Genomic DNA, 20,048 nt, shown 5'->3' on the forward strand with positions numbered 1-20,048 from the left:
AGGATGATCCAGCTGGGACATCTTGGATGGCAGTAACCTAGTATGTACTTGAACACTTCTCCCTAGCCTCATTACCATTGCACTCCAGGAGGATTGCATACTAGGGAGCAGATGCTGTAACCCTTCTCTTCTAGACCACAGGAAAATTAATCCAGGTAGTTTGCTTTGAAGGAACTTTTTGAAAAAGTATGAAGGTGAAAGATTAAAGGTCTTATAGCACAAAGAAGATCTATCACATTTCCCGCCACCCCAGAACTGACAATATTTGCTCAAATTCAGTGTTTTTGTGATCTATGTATGGGTCATTTTTATTTCCAGTGGCTGTCAATCCAAGACTACAGGACTTGCCGGTCCTATTAATGCAAATTTTTGCATTGTAACTCCATTTTAAGGGACCCAAAACACATTGCCTTATTTCTCTGCCTGTTTTCTTCTCCTCTCATTAGATAATGCATGTCTATCTGTTGCAATACAATTCTAGGCAATGGTGGACAGAAAGTAATTACAGTAGTCTGAAGAGATTGCTTAAAGAGACTGGCCAGAGTGAAACCAGTGTCTAAGGTTTCCATCCACCTGTCTAGCCATCTCTGAAGGCTTTGGACAGTGTGACAGAACATATAACTTGGGGCCAGCCTACTTAGGTTTGAGTCTTAACTCTACCTGCTAGGGTCTGTGTGGCTTCAAGCCAATATTTTTATCTCTCTGTGTTTGAGTTTCTTTTTCTGTGGAAAGGGTGAATAATAATAACTGCTTCTTAGAAGAGTTGTCAGAGTTAAATGAGCTAATATATGAACAGCACTTAAAACAGTACCTGACACATAGGAAGTGGTATGTAAGAGTTTGCTATCGGCCAGGCGTGGTGGCTCACGCCTGTAATCCCAACACTTTGGGAGGCTAAGGCAGGCGGGCATCACAAGGTCAAGAGATGGAGACCATCCTGGCCAACATGGGGAAACCCCATCTCTACTAAAAATACAAAAATTAGCCGGGCGTGTGTAGTCTCAGCTACTCTGGAGGCTGAGGCAGGAGAATCACTTGAACGAGTGAGGCAGAGGTTGCAGTAAGCCACTGCACTCCAGCCTGGTGACAGAGTGAGACTCCGTCTCAAAAAAAAAAAAAAAAAAAAAAAAAAAAAAAAAAAAAAAAAAAAAGAAGAAGAAAGAGTTTCCTATCACTATTACTAGTTTTTTGTTTTGTTTTGTTTTGTTTTTTTTTACAGCCTGACCTTGAAATGTTTTTTGCACTCCTTGAGGTTGTGTGCAAAATTTAATGTGGCTGCTTAAATATACAGTTTCCTGGTAGAGCATTCATACTGTTTATCAAAGTCATCTGTAAATTTAACAAGTTTGGGAACTACTGTGCCAGGCTCTGCGGATCTCCCAACACGAATAGATAGCTTCTCTCATTAGTAAAACTCAGTGAACCATTATGAGTTTTGATTCCTACAAACAACAATTAGATCTTCAAGTAAAAGAATCCTTAAGAATTTATTTAAAACATACATGAAAGCTATTGATGAGATATATTCATTTTGTTTTCTACAGCTTTCTTTGAATTTTTTTTAAATACACAATGATAAACAGCAGCTATCTAGTGAGATCAATGAGCCAAATTAATCGAAAAGAGCATACCACACTGAATATCACAAAGATTTGAGATTTCCCCCAGCCTTTGAGCCGGCCTGCATTAATGCAGTGACCCACTAGATGTCAATGTTTCCATGAGAATGAATAAAGGCATTCTGTTGTTATCCTTGAAGCAGAGGATTAATTGATTGCTATAAAAAGTTAGATGAAATAAAATGTTCTCCTTGCTCTTCAAACTAAGATAAGCTAATACCTTTGGACACAATTTCACTCCCCTGCATTCACCAAATGTCCAATTACATATCCTCTCTGCCTGGACCTTCAAAACAATGTAAAACTGAATGAAGGCAATGAAAGAAGTCACAGGAGGATTTTTTGCAGAGCTTCCATCCAGTTCAGAAACAAAGCAATTCAATACATGTCTTCAAGATTTCTAAAGGCAATGACTTAGTAAGTAATGTTCTTCCCATATCATCCTCTATGTCCTTTTTTTCTCTTTATTTGATACATTTTAAAAAATGTCTGTGTGAAAGCAATGTTTTAGCTATCTTTGTTCAAGTAGGCTTGCTTAATTGGGATGAAGAAGATCCTATTTGAATCATAAGTCAACCAGGAGTACTTCTGTGTTTTCAGATGTTCTGTTTTTACCATTTATCTGAGCACACATTTTAGATTATGTGCCTCAGCCATCAGATGCAGACAATCAGGAGAGCCACAAAGAGCCATCTAAAGAGGCAAGAAAACACAATAGATGGGATATGGGAAAAAATATATCTATAACTAGAACATCTAAATGAGTGAGGATGCTGAAGGTATTAACGCAGCGAAAACACCAGCACATGGGCTCCTTTATCTCCCTACTCTTGCGGTTTCATTTAGTACATGTCCCTTTTCCTCCTGAGAGCAGAGAGAGAAGCAAATGAGACTTTATAGGATTCCACTGCATGTGTACTGAAACTTCTCCAATGTCAAATATCACTTTCCTGGGGATATAAAGTCTACTGTGTGTACTAAAGAACCAAACCTAGGATGCTTGTCAAATATATGCTTGAGGTAAACCACAGAGATTGATTATGGTGGAAATGTTTTACTAATAAAACAGTAGGAAAAATATGTTCCAAGAATTCAGTCATCTCTGGTTATTTTCAGGGCTGAAAGCAGATGGCCTCAGAGGCTGTGCTGGACACTGGCTCAGAAATGTAACACAAGGTTAACACTAACATATGCTATCATTCATGGGCTACCAGAGTTCCAAGAAATATATGAACTTATCCCAGTAAGACCCTTCTCTGAAATATTTTCTTCGTGCATTTTCTAAAAGTTAATGTAATCAAGGCTTAAAATGGCTCAGGAAAAGGGGCCATTTTATTTCCTTTGGACCCACTGGGAAACTTCCACAGCATCCAGTCTCTTTTCTCTGTCTTTTACGGTTTTCTCTGACATGTTGAAAGTAGAAGTGGTTATTTGTCAGTGATGGTTTATTATTTTTATTCAGACAATATTTCAGTGTAATAGTCTAAGCATTGAAAAATGTAATTCTTCATTTTAAAAGCAATATAGACAAATTATTAATCTAAATCTAGGATGACAGACTTAAAAATATCCATCTAGTTAATGTTATGGTGAGGTTTATGGGGAGTAGTTGCTAGTAGGACTAACAACTATTTCCAAATATTTCCCCTTGCAGCCTGTCGCTGATATCTGAAATGAATCAATAAGAGACTCATAAAAGAAATACTTTGCCATCAATAGAGAAGTTCATTTGTCAAATTGCTATCATCAATGTCTTAGTATGAACTCATTTATTTTCCTCTTTCTATGGAAAAGATGACCAAAACAGGGAAGTACGTAGGGTTCTTCCTAGAGAAGGTGGTTCTGGTAGGTGGCTCAGGATAGTGAAAGTCCTAAGAAACTTGGGATTTCTGTGGCTGTGAGAGAAATAGAAGCATCCAAAAATTAAGATGTATACCTAAAGATTTAGTAATAAAATACCAGGAGAAGGTTTTTCTATGCTTTCCCCAATTTTGCATTGGGAAAACCCTAAGAACAGGTTATTGGTTCCTGTAAATAATGTAGCCAGTCCAGGGAAGTGCCATTTTTTTCTAGTGGGAAGTGTAGAATGATAAGGAAGGAGTTATGGATTGAGTTATTGCTATGATAGTACACTGAGTTTAGGACATTGTTTGATCTCCCGACTACTATACTAGGGGCACTAGGGAAGATCAGCTGCCTCTCTGCCTCTTTCTCTCAATTGTGCATCCCACACATAGGAACAGGGTATCATAGTTTTAGAGGCAGATGAACGTTTTTCAAGAATCATTTTACCATCTGTATGCTCTGTTAACCTTGAGAATTTTCCTTAGCATTTCTAAACTTCAATTTTCTCCTTTTTAAAATGGAAAAAAAAAAAACCCCACTATAATCTGTCCAAACAAGTCATAGAGTGGTTTTAAGTTGACAACAACTATGTGCAAATGGGCTTTGTGAACTGTGATGGGTTTTACACAATCTCCTGAGTATTTTATTTATATAAATAGTGTAATTATATTCTTTCATGCTCCTTTAGATCATGAAATCTGATGTAATTGCAAGCAAAAATACATCTGGTATTTACTAGGTTAGAAAGCATAAAAATGTGTGTAACAAGATTAGAAAAAGGTTACTACTCCAAGAAAGGAAAAAATAACAGAAAGAAATGCTGTGGGATTGTATTGGACTCCTGACAATGGCACCAACTTCACAATGTGATATTAATAGGTTTTGAAGGATGAGGTGAGAGTGCTGAAGTTATGACAGTATTCTTCTGGTGTTTTCTTTGGAGATGAAAGAGATAAGGCAATTTTTAAAATGTATATCCTAGATGCTTATCTAGCTCATGACCATTTCAAAACATTTGCAATCACTCATTTTGATGACTTTTCTGATGTGACTAAATCTTATGAGTTATTTTTATTAAGATCTTGCAAGGTTGTCAGACAACTAATTGTGGTGGAAAACAGCCAAGGAGCAGGGCCAAAGTGGTGCACAGTGTGGACTGTTTCTCCAGCCTATTAGTTATCTGCATTCCTAATCATTCCAAAAATGTCTTTTAAATCTGAACAAATATTTGTCTGCATACTCTTCTCTTTTTTTTCAATTTCTGTGTCTGTGTCATGTATGCATTTGTAACTTACTTATCTCATTAGATTGCTATCTCCTGCCAGGCATAGTCTGTGTCTTGTCTTATCTTTAAGACTGCTGGTAGGATCTAATACAAGTTTAGGCACACAGGTCTTCCTCTAACATGGATCCTTTTGGTTACAGGAAAAGGGGATTGGGTTGTAGATAGGACTAACCTCCTCACTAGATGTACACATTTTACAATTATCTTTACAAATTTTGCTCCTTATCTTCTCATGATGATTCAAAAGAAGAAAAGAAACTTAGCTTATTCCTTCACATGAGTTCATGCATCAAACACTATTGAGTGTATATTGCATGCGAGGTTCTGTATTAGCAACTGGAATGACCAAACAAATGTGGCAAGAATTTTGTCTTAGAGGAACAGTTGAATAAGGATTTCAGAGAAGGAGAAGCTCAGAGAAGGAGAATTCCAGCTGAATAAAGTCATGGGAAGGGACATCCCAGCTGCTGGGCTTTAAGATTAATATGTGCCTCATTTGTTTTTTCTATCCTGACTGTCTTTTATTTTTTATTAATTAATTTCTTTTGTAATTTTCAAACATTGTATATATTTTGTAATGTACAACATAATGTTTTTATACATCTGATGGCTGTGACTCAGAGTGGACTCTGGTTAGCACACAAATTGTATCATTAATTCAATATTAGTCTATTTTAGATAGACAGATAGAAATAAATCAAAGGGAAGAAGACGACTTGGAATTCGTGCGAAGCAAATGAGACACCTACAGATAGAGAAGGTCAAGACATGGGATGACTAATCTCACCAAATACGAATTTCTCTCTTTGTGAATAAATGCACCAACATATGTAGAAACACACTCATTACAGTGTCATTTAAAACAGAAAAGTATTGAAAACCACGTATGTATCAAATATATTAGAAACCACAGAAATATCTTCTTATCATTTCTTCATTTCTTAAGGCTATTTTGGGGGGATACTTTTTTCTCAGCTTCTATTCATTTTTAAGAACTATTTTTTTGTATTAGTACGTCATATACGTTGTAAATATCTTCAGAGTTTATCATTTGCATTTAATTATTCCCTTTGCTGTTATATGTGATATCCTAATTTTTAATTAGTTGTACTTATGAGTCTCGTACTTTTGGTTTCTGCTTTTGGTATCATGCTTAGGAAGACTTTCTCCACCACAATGCCATATAAAGTGTTTATTTTCTCCTACTGTCAGTATGGTTTAATTTCTTTATATATAATTATTTAATCTTGATAAAACTTACAATGATAAAAAGTAATAATCCAACATTCTCCCCTCCCCAAGTAGTTAGGCAATTTTCCCATTGCCACTTGTTGGAAGTATCTCTTTTATGACAAGTTTCTGTTTTAAACATGTCTGGTTTTGTACTAATACAACACTATTTAAATATAGTTCTGTACTCCATTAATTCTGATACATATTATCCCCTCCTCATTACCCACTTTTATGTATCCCTGCTGTACTTTTTATTTATCCAATACCAGGAATAAATTAAAGTGTCAAAAAAAAAAAAGGCAATAAAAAGACTTTAGTGATAAAGAAACAGAGCATCTCTTGTAAGAAAGAGAAGCAAGAGTATGAAAGACTTTGTTGGATGGTTTCAGAGAGGATGAAGGTTATCTAACAGAGGCATCCAATTCTGATTCAACTTTATTAGAGTCTCTAGACTCTCTTGACCCAGTTAATCCTGTAACAACTGCTACTTCAACAGATTTGGAAAGCAATTTAATAGCCTACAGATAGCTGCCATATAATACCCAGAACTAAAATAACTACTGACTGACCAGACATTCCATTAAAATAGGTAACATTCGTACAAGTAATTCATACTTGGGCAGAAGGTAACCAAACCATGACTTTCATGACCAAGTGTTGGGAATGAGATATTTCTGTCTAAAACAGCAATGTACTTCTATTGACCACACTGTACCTAATAGGCAAGGAGGCTCAACCCTGACCTTGGGGATGCATTATTCTTTTCTTAGAGTAAAACTTTATGACACAACGATTACAAACGGACTAAAAAAAGAAATCAGAGATACAGGAGCGTAAGGAACTGAAGACACTTATTGTCCCACCCTAATCCCCAAGGGTGGAAGTATTTGTTGCTTGTTATAGGTCTACTTTTTAATAATCTTATTATTAAAATTATTTTCACAGCAAATAACATAGCATAATTTTAAAGTTATACAATGCTAATCTTATTACTTTTTCATATAAAAGGAATCAATGAGATTGAGTCGTCCAACACCACTGGTCTTACTATCTCAGATTAATAGATTTAAATTTAACTTCATACAGGAGCCAAAAGCCCCATTAGGATGTTCTAACAAGTTGATTATTCAACCTCTACTTGAGTATTTCCAGAGTCTGAAAGCCTTTGTAAGCTGGCCCGTTTTGCTCCTTAATTTTATTGGGTCGAAATACCTCTCCCTATAACTTCTATGGTTTTGTCCCCTGGTACCCCATGGAACACATCTACCCATTCTTTGTTAAGTCAACACTTTAAACATTTAAAGAGAGCAAACTTCCAAAGATCTACAGAGATCTCCAAGCTGACCATTCTCATTGATCTCTGGGAGCTTGCTGCCCCTCAAATGATGCTATTCTCTGGATTTTTTTGGTCCCCTTCTGGATTTATCAGAATCTGGAGCTCCAAACCCAATGGATCATTTTTAAAAATCTGCTGTATTTCTCTTTGCATTCCCAGTGTCAAATAGAGTTCAACATGTACATAGTAGGTTCTTATTAAATATTTGAGAACATAAACGAATTGATGAGATATTTTTGATCGCTTTCATGACTATTTTAACAATTATACAAACTCGGTTCTGTGTCCTGGCCAGAACAAAATTCTTTCACACATAGGACTGCATTCTTTGAAGTGCGTGAGAAAAAAATCATTCGTGGGCAGGTTAAATACATTTTGGCTTACAATTTGCTTAGGGAACTTCAAGAGTTATACCAATTGTATTTTATTGTTATTTTGTTACAGTTCTAGGATCCAAAGCAGAAATTTGGTGTGTGGCAGCTCTATGTGTCTTACAAAGGAAGATTTCATGTGGAAAGTTCTTGCAATATCCCAGTGTACAGACACTGGTCTTTTTTTTAACGTGCTGGTGCTAAAGTAGTGTGCCTCTTTGGTTTTTTGGTTTTGTTTTGTTTTATTTTTTGAGACGGAGTCTCGGTCTGTCGTCCAGGCTGGAGAATGGTGGAGTGATCTAGGCTCACTGCAAGTTCCGCCGCCGGGTTCGCGCCATTCTCCTGCCTCAGCCTCCGGAGTAGCTGGGACTACAGGTGCCTGCCACCTCGCCCGGCTAATTTTTTTTTGTATTTTTAGTAGAGACGGGGTTTCACGTGTTAGTCAGGATGGTCTCGATCTCCTGTCCTCGTGATCCACCCGCCTCGGCCTCCCAAAGTGCTGGGATTACAGGCGTGAGCCACCGCGCCCGGCTGTGTGCCTCTTTGTTTAATGACCCGGCAGTTTGTTTCTCAGCTGTAGATTTTGTTTGTTAGTGTTTCTGCCATTGCCAGAGGCATTTCTGTTGAACCTGGCATCTGTTAGTAAACTTTCTCCAAAACAAAGCTAATTTAGGTTTTGTAGTATATGAAGCCCTTCTAACTCTTTCCACTTTTGATTTCATTTCATCCCGAAATTGTACTGAGGTCATTTTTAACTGGTTCCCCCCCCCCCGCCCAGTGATTTATTTTTCTTAGTGTTTTTTTTGTTTTGTTTTGTTTTTGTTTTTGTTTTGTTTTTTTGTTTTTTCTTGGAATTTGACCTTGGACATGTGTGCATGAGTTTTACTACGGCCACTTTCTATTAATACCCCATCACTTTTGCAATTATCTTCTGCCCTCTTCCCACCCTCCCACCTCAACTTCTTGGTCTAAGTTGAATATGAACTTTCCTTTGCCCATCTCTGAGATTTGGATCTCTCATCACTACCATAGTAGTATATTGTGGGCTATTCTGAGTGGGATGGAAGCCCTTTCTAGGAAGTGAAAAAGAATTATCCTCAATTTATAGGAACATCTCAGAAACAAGTGAGGTCCTCAAAATTTCTATACGAAAAAACGTAGGTGTGATTATCTGGTTGAAATAATGGAAGGAAGAATGTGGGTATGTGTTGAAGCTGTTTGTATATAAAGCAAACTTTCTACTTAGAATATATCTTTAGTGAAAGGAGGAGGTGATAAAGATTATTGTGGCAAAGAAAGTCACCTTTATTAACTCTTTGATCCGGCACTCCTGTGCTTTCGTTCCAGATATTAAGTGACCTGACAGAGATCCCTCCTGAGTGCTTGGCATCTCCTTTCCATTTCTATCTGTTCTACAGAAACTCCTTTGTTTTTTGACAAGATTGGAATGACACAGGTAGCTCAGTAGGAGTGAGAACTCAGGAAGGAACAAGAGTCATGCCTGTTTTCCCAATTCCTGCTGTCCAGCGTCCTTCTTCTTCTTTCTGGGATACTCCCGACATGTACTAAGGTAAAAGGGAAGTCACTTTAATTTAAGAGTTAATGGATGATGGATTAAAAAAATAGAAAGAATGAATAAAATCTAGTATTTGCTAACACAAAAGGGGGACTGTAGTCAAAAATAATTTAACAGTTCATTTTGAAATAACTAAAAGAGTATAATTGAGTTGTTTGTAACACAAAGGATAAAAGCTTGAGGTGATGAATACCCCATTTACCCTGATGTGATTATTACACACTGCATGCCTGTATCAAAATATCTTTTGAACCCCATAAATATATACACCTACTATGTTTCTGCAAAAATTAGAAAAAAATTAAAAAGGTAAAAAATGAATTGACACTTATGTTGGGATTCTGGGTATGGCACCTAGGAGTATGAGGTCTGAGACAAGTAATTGAACATCTTTGAGTCTCAGATATTTTTTATCTGAGAAACAGGAATAATAAAACTACCTTTTAATTTAATTGGTTAATGGGAGGGTTGAAGCAGATACTGTATGTGGAAGTTACCTTTGTATTAGAAAATGTTGAACAAATGCTATTCATCCTCCTTCCCTAAGGAAACAATGAAAATGATGTAACAATATGAGAAATGTAAAGAGTGTTATCTTCTTTCTGGTTGAATTTAATTCATTTCCATTCAATACATTCTTTAATTGGGTTGCCATAGCTAATGGAAACCTGGTGAATGGAGAGAGAAATCTAGGATTATTGATGGTAGTTCTTTTGCATTAACTCGGTGTACAGGTATATAGGACTGTACTTGTACTGTGGTCATAATTTAATACAAATATTTCATAACAATACAAATATCAACTTGTAAGAAAACTGTTTTTAGAAAGTAAATCTGTGATATGATAGAGTTTTTTGTGGTGTGTCTGTATGTAAGCACGTGTACCCATTCAAGCAGTAATCATCTCTTCCCTTTTGCCAAAATAAGGTGTGTGTTTCCTTGTTCTTCTCTATGTGAAACACTTCTGACCAACTACTTCACAGGCATGCAGGCACATAATGATACAGGAGTACACACAGTGGTGCGAAAGGCTGTGTTTAGACTTACAGATACTCTAAAAAAAAAAAGGTGCAGAACATTAGCAACATGACCTTTCCTTACATCTGAATATCTAGTTTTGAGACCTAGCTCCACTATAAATGTGCTGTATGTCCTGATAAATCACCACCCTGAGTCTGCTTTCTTGGCTGTAAAATAAGAGATTTTAATTCTTAAAATTTCCTACTTGTAGGGTTTGGGACAAAATTCACATAATATACATCAAAGAAATTTGTGGATTTGTAAATAAAAGTGCTATTCGTATGCCAGTTATTATTAATTCAAATGGGAGCGTGAGTCCCTTGAGTAATGAGCCAGCCTTGCTCTCCCAGTGGCAGAGGCCATGTGGACATGAACAAGGACTCCTAGGTGGATGAACTATCGCTACTTGTTCTAGCAGCTGGAGTGGGAACAACTTCTACCCATTGAGATTCCCCCTTCCATTTACTTTGAGATTTATATAGTAAAAGTAGTGATGACAGAAGGAAGAATATCAGAAATGAGAAGCTTCCTTCCAAAGCTCACAGGGTCACACATTAGTATTTTTATCACACAGAGTGAAATAAGAAAAAAAAAGCCAAGGTGTTAATTTTAACACATCTTAATTCAATCCTGATACACTTTTTTGTTGTTGTCAGCTGAAATCTTTTAGGATTGCATTGGCCCCTAAAAAAGAGATAGTCACCTACAAGTACATGAAAAGTGAGTGATCAGGTAAATGGAAAAACATTGTTCTAATGTTGTGTTCTTTCTCTTTATGTGAATCTGATCACTCCATTCTATGGAAGAACCACCTCCAACCTTGTCAGATGAGACTTTGCCAATTTTTATGCAAGAGTAAAAGTAAGTTTGAACTCAAAATAATGTGGATAATCTTAATCATAGATGGTATTTACTAGAGTATGTGTGGGGGACAGAGTAATTTTACACATGCATTCAGTGACTTCAAAATGAACGTGCCTTTGGATGAATTTACTTTCATCTCAAGTATAGTTTTATTTGATTAAGAAAGATATGCATTTATGAAATTTGAGGAGGATTTGCATTATTTTTATGTGTATGAATCTGGGTATGTTCTTTTTGCTCAAATGTATGAAAGAACACTGAGTTCTCATTAAGACTATGTATGGGCAACCATGGCACTTGCACACAATCAGGGATGCTAGTTTGACTCATTGATCTGTAAGATCCAGGCCCAGGTCAAAGACGCAATGAGGGCAACAGATGGTTGTGAGGAGCCTTCTTACATGAGGAGATGAACAAAGTCATAGTCCTATTGGGAAAGGGGAAGTCATACACCAAGCGCTCCAGGGACAAGATATCCACCATGTTGTTGAGAGCACTTTTACCAGTCCTGCTAAGGGCCTCTAGTCTGTTGTTTTCACAGAACTGTCTGAGTATTGGTGATGTGTACTCAGGAGCATCGTATAGGTCAGCTACATGAAGGTCAGATCTAGAAGAGGGGCTATAATGTTGCCAGCATTAGGGCCCCTGTGGAGAAAATATGGATTTCTTCCTCCTTTCATGTCATTCTTTTTCATTCTGTATGCACTTTCTGAGAGTCCACACTGTAACAATGAATCTCATGACTGAAGATGTTCTGGGGCTATACAGTGTAAGGCCTGTGGGAAGATGGGCGCTGGTTGTCTATAATATGAAGCACCAGGATTTGCACAACCTCACATTATCATCACTATTGTACAGTAAATGGATAGATCATCAAATTAGGATTTTATTAGAGTATAAATATGCCCTGGAAGAAAATCATAGCCTCTTAAAAGTGCAAGCCTTGGGGTGAGTGCTGCTCATGTCACACTGTCTATGGAATCAGAAAAGTTACCTTAACTCCCCCAAAGTGGCAGTCTTTAGAATATACAAAATGAGGTGAATTTAAATTACCATACCACCCAATCCATCTAAATTAGAATCTGAAATTGGTAATGCATCTCCCTTAAGCTTCTAATTAATTTCCATAATGTAGTTTACTCATAACACATTCTAAACAGCCAGGTATAATCGGTCTCATCCAATTTCCTTGAGGTTTTAAATATTCTATGTAAAAATGTGAAATAATTATCAGTTTCCCTGGGCTTACCTTTCAATTTTCCTACTATTTATGTATTCAGAAAGTTTGATTAAGTCAGGTATAAGAGTGACACAAGACAGAGTTAAACCAATTTCTCTCTATTCCACATAAACTGGTAGATATGGCAGCACCCAGCTAAGTGGATAGGAATTCTAGGTGATGTTCTTTTCATTAAGCAGTTATGACTCGCTAGCATGTCTCGTCTTTTCAGGTGTGTGTATTAGGCTGTTCTTGCATTGCTATAAAGAAATAAAGGGATACCTGAGACTGGGTAAATTATAAAGAAAAGAGGTTTAATTGGCTGAAGCCTTTGCAGGCTGTGAAAGCATGAGGCCAGCATCTGCTTGGCTTCTGAGGAGGCCTCAGAGAGCTTTTTCTCATTGCGGAAGGCAAGTAGGAACAGGTATGTCACGTGCTGAGATCAGGAGCAAGAGAGAGAAGACAGGAAAGTATCACACTCTTTTAAACAACCAGATCCTGCAAGAACTCACTCATTATTGTGAGGATAGCATCAAGCCATGAGAGATCTGCCTCCATGACCCAAACACCTCCCACATGCCCCACTTCCAACACTGGGCACCACATTTCAACATGAAGTTTGGGCGGACAAATATCCAAACCGTATCAGTGGGATTAGAAACACATACTGATGTCTTTAAACTGGATCCTGAAATAAGGGTTTCACCCAATCCACGTGCTTGTTAGTGTGAACTCTAGTTCCATGGTGTAAAGAGTCTACAGTCCATGGACTGTAGCCATAATTGTTTGGCAAGCGATCATCTTGTAGAGCATGTGAATCAGGAGGATATGAGGAAAGCATGGACCATAACAGTCTCACCATCTTTGGTTGAATATTCACTGTGTGTAAGGCACTGTCCTAGCCATAGCAGATCTTATTACCATTCACAACAACTCCAAGAGGCAGGTAGTTCAGTTATTTTTATTTTATGTATGAGAACTATGAGGCTAGCTTGTTTAAATAATTTTCCCATGGACAAGTTGCAAGATGGATAGAGAGCACAAATAATCTGATTGTATACCCCTGTCTTTGACCATCATCTGTTTTTCAGTTTTTCTTTTCCTCCAGCCTTCAGACATTTCAATGTTTGATCTGTTTGCCTAATAATCTGGCTACACATCTGTCTGTCTCATCTGCACTCTTAGAGAAAAGAAACCTAGCTATTAGTAAACTGGTCATCCACTATTTCCTGGTGTAAAGAGTCTACTCAAGCATTAATCAGAAGCTAAGTAAAGCAAAGCTAAACAGAACAAAAATATCAGACTGAAATCTTAGCCTTAAACCATTGATCAAAGAAGACACATTTTGTGCTTTTGTATATTTTCTTTTATCCTAAAGTTTCCTCCTCCAGGAGAAGCTTCCTGAAGAGATGTACAGATAAGCAATTTAAAAAGAAGAGTAAAATATGAAGTTTTCTAGGAAGAAAGCATATTTTTAGGAAAGCCTCTCAATTTGATATATGAAAGTCAGTTTTGATCTTGATGAATTATACTCAACATGATTTGCAATTAAGATACTTGAAAATAATCAACTTAAATAACTCTTGTATATGAAGCAATATAATATACTGATCAAAATCATGGAGTCTAGCAGCCTGAATTCAAATCCCAGATATGCCACTATGTGTGTGGCCTTGAGCAATTCATTTAAACTGTATAAGACCTTGTTTCCTCCTGTATGAAATGAAAATAATCATATTTCTACCTCAAAAAGCATTGAGGAATTAAACCACATGTTTAAAGTTCATAGCAGAGTTCCCATGTAATAATGAACAATCAATAAATAAGGGCCATTATTATATGGAACTTTGAAGCTATCTGGGATAATGATAAATCATAGGGTCATAATTATATAGGTATTAATTACAGCCATGAGTTTGGGTTATTTCTTTAGGGCTTATCGTACAGTAAAAGAAACAGAGTGGTGAGAGTAAACCAGTCGGGGTGGAAGGATGAGAAGTAAACAGCCCATGAGGAAGATAAGAGGTGACTGGAGAAAGGAAAACCAGAAGCTTAGGAGAGAGACAGTTTACAGAAAAAGGAGATTAACAACACCAAAGGAAGTCCAGCAGTCTAATAAGATGAGAAAAAAAATAGTCCATTGATTTTGGCAGTTATATATGTTATGATAACTTGAAAACTGTGGGTAGAAATGATATTCTGAGTGTGGGCGGCAAGTGAAGTTATGACACTTGAGAAGGAGGAGGGTTGGCAGCTAAAGGGGTCAAAGGGAAGGTTTTGTTATTGTTGTTGTTGTTACTGTTGGTTTTGTTTTTCTGGTGGGAAAAATTCATGTGCTGAATGGCAAAGGGCCAGTACAGTAAGAGGGTGGTTTAAAGGAGAAATTCTGGTTGCTAACCCTTGAAGAGATTGATGGGCTGGGATACAGAGCTCAGTTTCATTCATGTACTCATTTACTGTTATTCTACAAGCGGAAGCATTTACTTCTTATCAGACACGGAAACCTGTGCTGGAGACATTGTGGCAAACCAGACATATGTTACTCTTATTGTCATGGAGCTTCTACTTTATACTCTGGATTTTATTCTAAGTCCAATGAGATGAAGATACTGAAGAGTTTTAAGTGGAGAAATCGTATGGTTGTTATACAGCATTAGCAATAGGTGGTACTACATAGAAATAAAGTAATATGTTAAAATGCAACATGGGAGCAATCAGAAACACATAAAAATGGCCCAGGTGGAAGTCATCGTCTAGTAGGGAAAACCTGGCACCTTTGTCCTAGCTCTTTCCTCAGCCTGGGTCCCCCTTTCCCTCAGTATTTGTAAGGCTAGATCCTTTTTGTAATTTATTTCAGGTTAAACTTCACTCTCTCAGAAAAGCCTTTCCTAACCTTCAGTCTAAAGTAACTTGCAAGTTGCCCTCTACTACACACTTTAATTCTTTAGATATAACTGATAAAATCTTATGATTTTTATTTAAATATTTACTAAGTATTTATTTTTATTGTCTCTCTTTTTCTATTAGATTCTAAGTTCCATGAAAGCAGGCATTGTGTGAATTTCTCCTGCATCTGGAACTGGCCTAGCACACCAAGTAAGTGCTTGATAAATGAATATTAAGAATAAATGCATAAAAGCATAATACTATGTAGCTGCAGAAACAGAGACAAGCACCAAACACTACGACAACACAGAGTAAGAAAAAGCACAGAGACTAAGTGTCATTTATGTATCAACAAAAAAGTATACCAGGGGACATTTTATTTCGGAGGAACTAGACTTGCGATCAATTAATAACTTGTCAAACTGCCAGTAAATAATGAATAATGGAGGTGGGATTTGAGCTCAAACGGAAGTAGGTTCAGATTCTATACACTTTACACTCCTCCACATTGCCTTTCTTTTCCCTTCTTCCATGGACAGGGTAATTTTTATTAGCTTCCTACAGACAAAAGATACAATCCCCTAACTTAAATCTGGAAGAATTAGATACTCTGAAGAGACCAATAACAAGCAGCAAGATTGAAATGGTAATTTTAAAATTATCAACAAAAAAGTCCAGAACTAGACAGATTCACAGCAGAATTCTAACAGACATTCAAAGAAGAATTGGCACCAATCATATTGACACTATTCCACCAGATAGCGAAAGGGGGGACCCTCCCTAAATCATTCTATGAAACCAGTATCACCCTAATACCAAAACAAGGAAAGGACATAACCGGAAGATAAAACTACAGACCAATATTCCTGATGAATATAGATGCTAAAATCCTTAACAAAATACTAGCTAACTGAATCCAATAACACATCAAAAAGATAATCCACCATGATCAAGTGCATTTCATACCAGGGACGCAGGGATGGTTTAACATATGCACGTCAATAAATGTGATACACCACATAAACAGAATTAAAAACAAAAACTTACATGATCATCTCAATAAATGCAGAAAAAGCATTTGACAAAATCCAGCATTGTTTTATGATTAAAATTTGTAGCCAAATTGGCATGAAAGGGACATACTTCAATGTAATAAAGGCCATCTATGACAAACCCATAGCCAACAGAATGCTGAATGAGGAAAAATGGAAAGCATTCCCTCAGAGAACTGGAGCAAGACAAGGATGCCCACTCTCACCACTCCTCTTCAACACAGTACTGGGAGTCCCAGCCAGAGCAATCGGACAAGAGAAAGAAATAAAGGGGGTCTAGATCGGTAAGAAGAAGTCAAACTGTTGCTGTTTGCTGATGATATGACTGTTTACTTAGAAAACCCTAAAGACTCCTCCAGAAAGCTCCTAGAACTGCCAAAAGGATTCAGCGAAGTTTCTGGATACAAAATTAAGGTACACAAATTAGTAGCTCTTTCATACACCAACAGTGACCATGCTGAGAATCAAATCAAGAACTCAACCTCTTTTACAACAGCTGCAATAAAATAAAACGAAACAAAATAAAATAAAATATTTAGGAATATACCTAACCAAGGAGGTGAAAGACATCTACAAGGAAAACTACAAAACACTGCTGAAAGAAATTATAGACGACACAAACAAATGGAAACACATCCCATGTTCATGGATGAGTAGAATCAATATTGTGAAAATGACCATACTGTCAAAAGCAATCTGCAAATTCGACGCAATTCCCATTAAAATACCACTGTCATTCTTCAGAGAATTAGAGAAAAGCATTCTAAAATTCATATGGGACCGAAAAAGAGCCCATATAGCCAAAGTAAGACTAAGCAAAAAGAAAAAATCTGGAGGCATCATGTTACCAGATTTGAAAATACACTATAAAGCCATAGTCACCAAAATAGCATCTTACGGTTATAAAAATAGCTACATAGATCAAAGTAACAGAATAGAGAACTCAGAAGTAAACTCAGATACTTACAGCCAACTAATATTTGACAAAGCAAACAAAAACATAAAAAGCATATGTTGGAACTTAATCCTCAATGCAACAATGTTGGGAGATGGGCCCGAATAAGAAGTGATTACTTCATAAAGGCTCTGCCCTCATAAACGGATTAGTGCTTCTATTGCAGGAGTGGGTTTGTTATCATGGGAGTGGGCTTATCTATAAAAGGATGAGTTTGGCCCTCTGTTTGTGTGCTCTGTCTCTCTCTCTCCCTCTTTCACACACACAGGCACGTGCGCGCGCACACACACACCCCTTCTGTTTGCCCTTCTACCATGGCATAAAAGAGGAAAAAAGCCCTCTCCAGACACCAGTGTCTTGATCTTGAGCTTCCCAACTTCCAGAAATGTCAGTTAATACATTTCTGTTCATTATAAATTACTCATTATGTGGTATTCCACTGTAGCAAGACAAAACACAAAAATGCTAAATGTTACACTTTCCACCTTCCAAGTCTCCTTTTGTTATTCCCAATCCCTCATCAATGGATTTTATATTTTGAAAGGTTTTGTTCAAGTTGCATTTATTTAGCATAATTTCCTCAATTTTTTTAAAAAAAGTGTGTGTACATGCCAATAAGAGCCCATCCTCAGTCTGAGATAAACAGTGGTATGTGTGACTTGAACTATAGTAGAGCATTGGCCTCTGAAGGTTTAAACACTCATGGAGGTACATAACACAGTGGCAGTCATTTCACCCAGATTTGTATTTGCTTTGAACATTATGGAGTTGATGAATGAGCTGGTAGGGAGCCTGGGTGCCTGCCCAGTCCTCATCTCCAGGCAGCACTGTTGACCTATACTCTTCATTAACCATTTGATAATTCTTGTAAAGGGATTAAAAACTTTATTTTATCACAAATTCATTGTATTTGAGGTTAGCATTATTATCCTGAGTATGCTGTGGCAATATGTTTTACAGGTTTTTGGGTGTGTGTGTATGTATAAGAATTTATGCTAATAGCTATAGTCTGGAGCTAAAAAATTAAGTATATGTAGGGGTGCAATTCATTTTCAGATATAACATATATCACTTCAGGAGATATTATATACTATGATGTATCCATGGAGTGAAGTTTCTGGGATCACTGTGGGATTGTCAAAGGTGTGATAATGTCAGCCAAAGCAAAGAAGGTTGCCATTTTAGTTAGCCCATATAGTCTCATTATGTGCAAATACAAATGATAGCTAATTAAATTTTGGAAATACTTAAAGTAACTTAAGATTTCTATTAATATCTTTGGGAACCCTTAGTTAGCAAACAGTTTCAGGTTGAAAACAACTGCCCTCATAGGGATCTAATTAATGTTTTTTCAGTTAATGAAATGATAATATTTTATCTGAAAAGTTCAACCACTTCCTCATTTAGTACAAATTTCAGAGTTCAGTAGAAGCACAGTAAATGAGAAAAATGCAAACTTTGGCATGATAAAATGAAATATGTGCACATGAAGATGTACTATTTATATGAGAGAAATGAAGAAAGATAAAAGAAAGGAAAAAAGAAAGAAGGAAGAAAGGAAGGAAGGAAGGAAGGAAGGAAGGAAGGAAGGAAGGAAGGAAGGAAGAAAGAAAGAAAGAAAGAAAGAAAGAAAGAAAGAAAGAAAGGAAGGAAGGAAGGAAGGAAGGAAGGAAGGAAGGAAGGAAGGAAAGAAGGAAGGAAGGAAGGAAAGAAGAGAAAGAGAAAAGAAAAGAAAGAAAGGGAAATAGAGAGAGGAAGGAAGGAAAAAGGGAGGAAGGAAAAAGGGAGGAAGGAAGGAAGGAGGGAAGGAAGGAAGGAGGGAAGGAAGGAAGGAAGGAAGGAAGGAAGGAAGGAAGGAAGGAAGGAAGGAAGGAAGGAAGGAAAGAAGAAAGGAAGGAAGGAAGGAAGAGAGTTATCTGGAGGTCGAAAATCTGTTAGTACAATAAGGTCTGTCTTCAGGTAAAATTTTGAAATTGCCATAGTGTAAGTACAAAGGAAGACTGAAAAAGCTAAGACCATAATTTCTCATGAAAATTCCAAGCTGAATAAAGGAACCCATTGCTAATTCATATTTGTAAGTCACCTTATCTAATTCCCATTTCTGGTAGGTACTTGCAATGCATAAGATGCCTGCCAAAAATGCTGGCTGAGAGGAAACAATATTCATGCCAGTGTTGAAATACCTTGCCAGATTTCAGAGGTAATTTTAGGTCACCAGTCCCATGCCAAATACCTTCCCATTTTAGAAAGACTACTAATATATTAGGATGGGGAACATGGGAGAAGGGATTTACTAAGACTCTATCTCTATTAAAGCTCCTCCAATAGGCATTACTTCAAAGTTAGATTTCTTTCTGTGTTTCTCCAAAAGGTTGGAATAAAAATCAGACTGCTAATGACAACTCATTTAGCAGAATGACAGTTGCTTGATGCTCACAGGGAATGAATCAAGCATTGCCAGATGTGTGCCATATCCTCTTTTAACAGCCTCATTGCGGAGTATCTTTACTAAAATGACCATTAGAATAATCCATATTCTATTAATGAAGAAAAATCTTACACTATCAATTAATAGCCTTTAAAAAATGTGAGAGAGCAGGAAACTCTGAGAGAAAGTATAATGCTTTATTCTTTGTACTAGATGAATTGACTGCTACAGCATTTAAATCTATGGGGTAACCACGCAGTAGGATTTTCGGACCACAGATATATCAACATAAATCCTTATTTACATTCATTTAAGAATTCATAGCACCATTTGTTATGAGGAATATAGCTTTTTTAGGC

The 20,048-nt window shown here is 36.9% G+C and overlaps 1 long non-coding RNA gene across 2 annotated transcripts in view; it reads left to right on the forward strand.

The window, feature by feature from the left end:
• Nucleotides 1–1,189: 1,189 nt before the first annotated feature.
• Nucleotides 1,190–20,048, forward strand: part of LOC103882172 — a 62,600-nt gene continuing 43,741 nt past the window's right edge. The window contains exons 1-4 of one of the 2 annotated variants that reach the window (XR_001899923.3): nt 1,190–2,036; nt 9,037–9,259; nt 11,092–11,146; nt 15,396–15,464. This is a non-coding gene — a long non-coding RNA (uncharacterized LOC103882172). The remainder of the gene's footprint in view (nt 2,037–9,036; nt 9,260–11,091; nt 11,147–15,395; nt 15,465–20,048) is intronic. The other variant, XR_643910.4, reaches the window with a different exon arrangement.

This window comes from Papio anubis, chromosome 2, assembly GCF_008728515.1.
Source record: "Papio anubis isolate 15944 chromosome 2, Panubis1.0, whole genome shotgun sequence".
In the NCBI taxonomy this organism is placed as follows: Eukaryota; Metazoa; Chordata; class Mammalia; order Primates; family Cercopithecidae; genus Papio; species Papio anubis.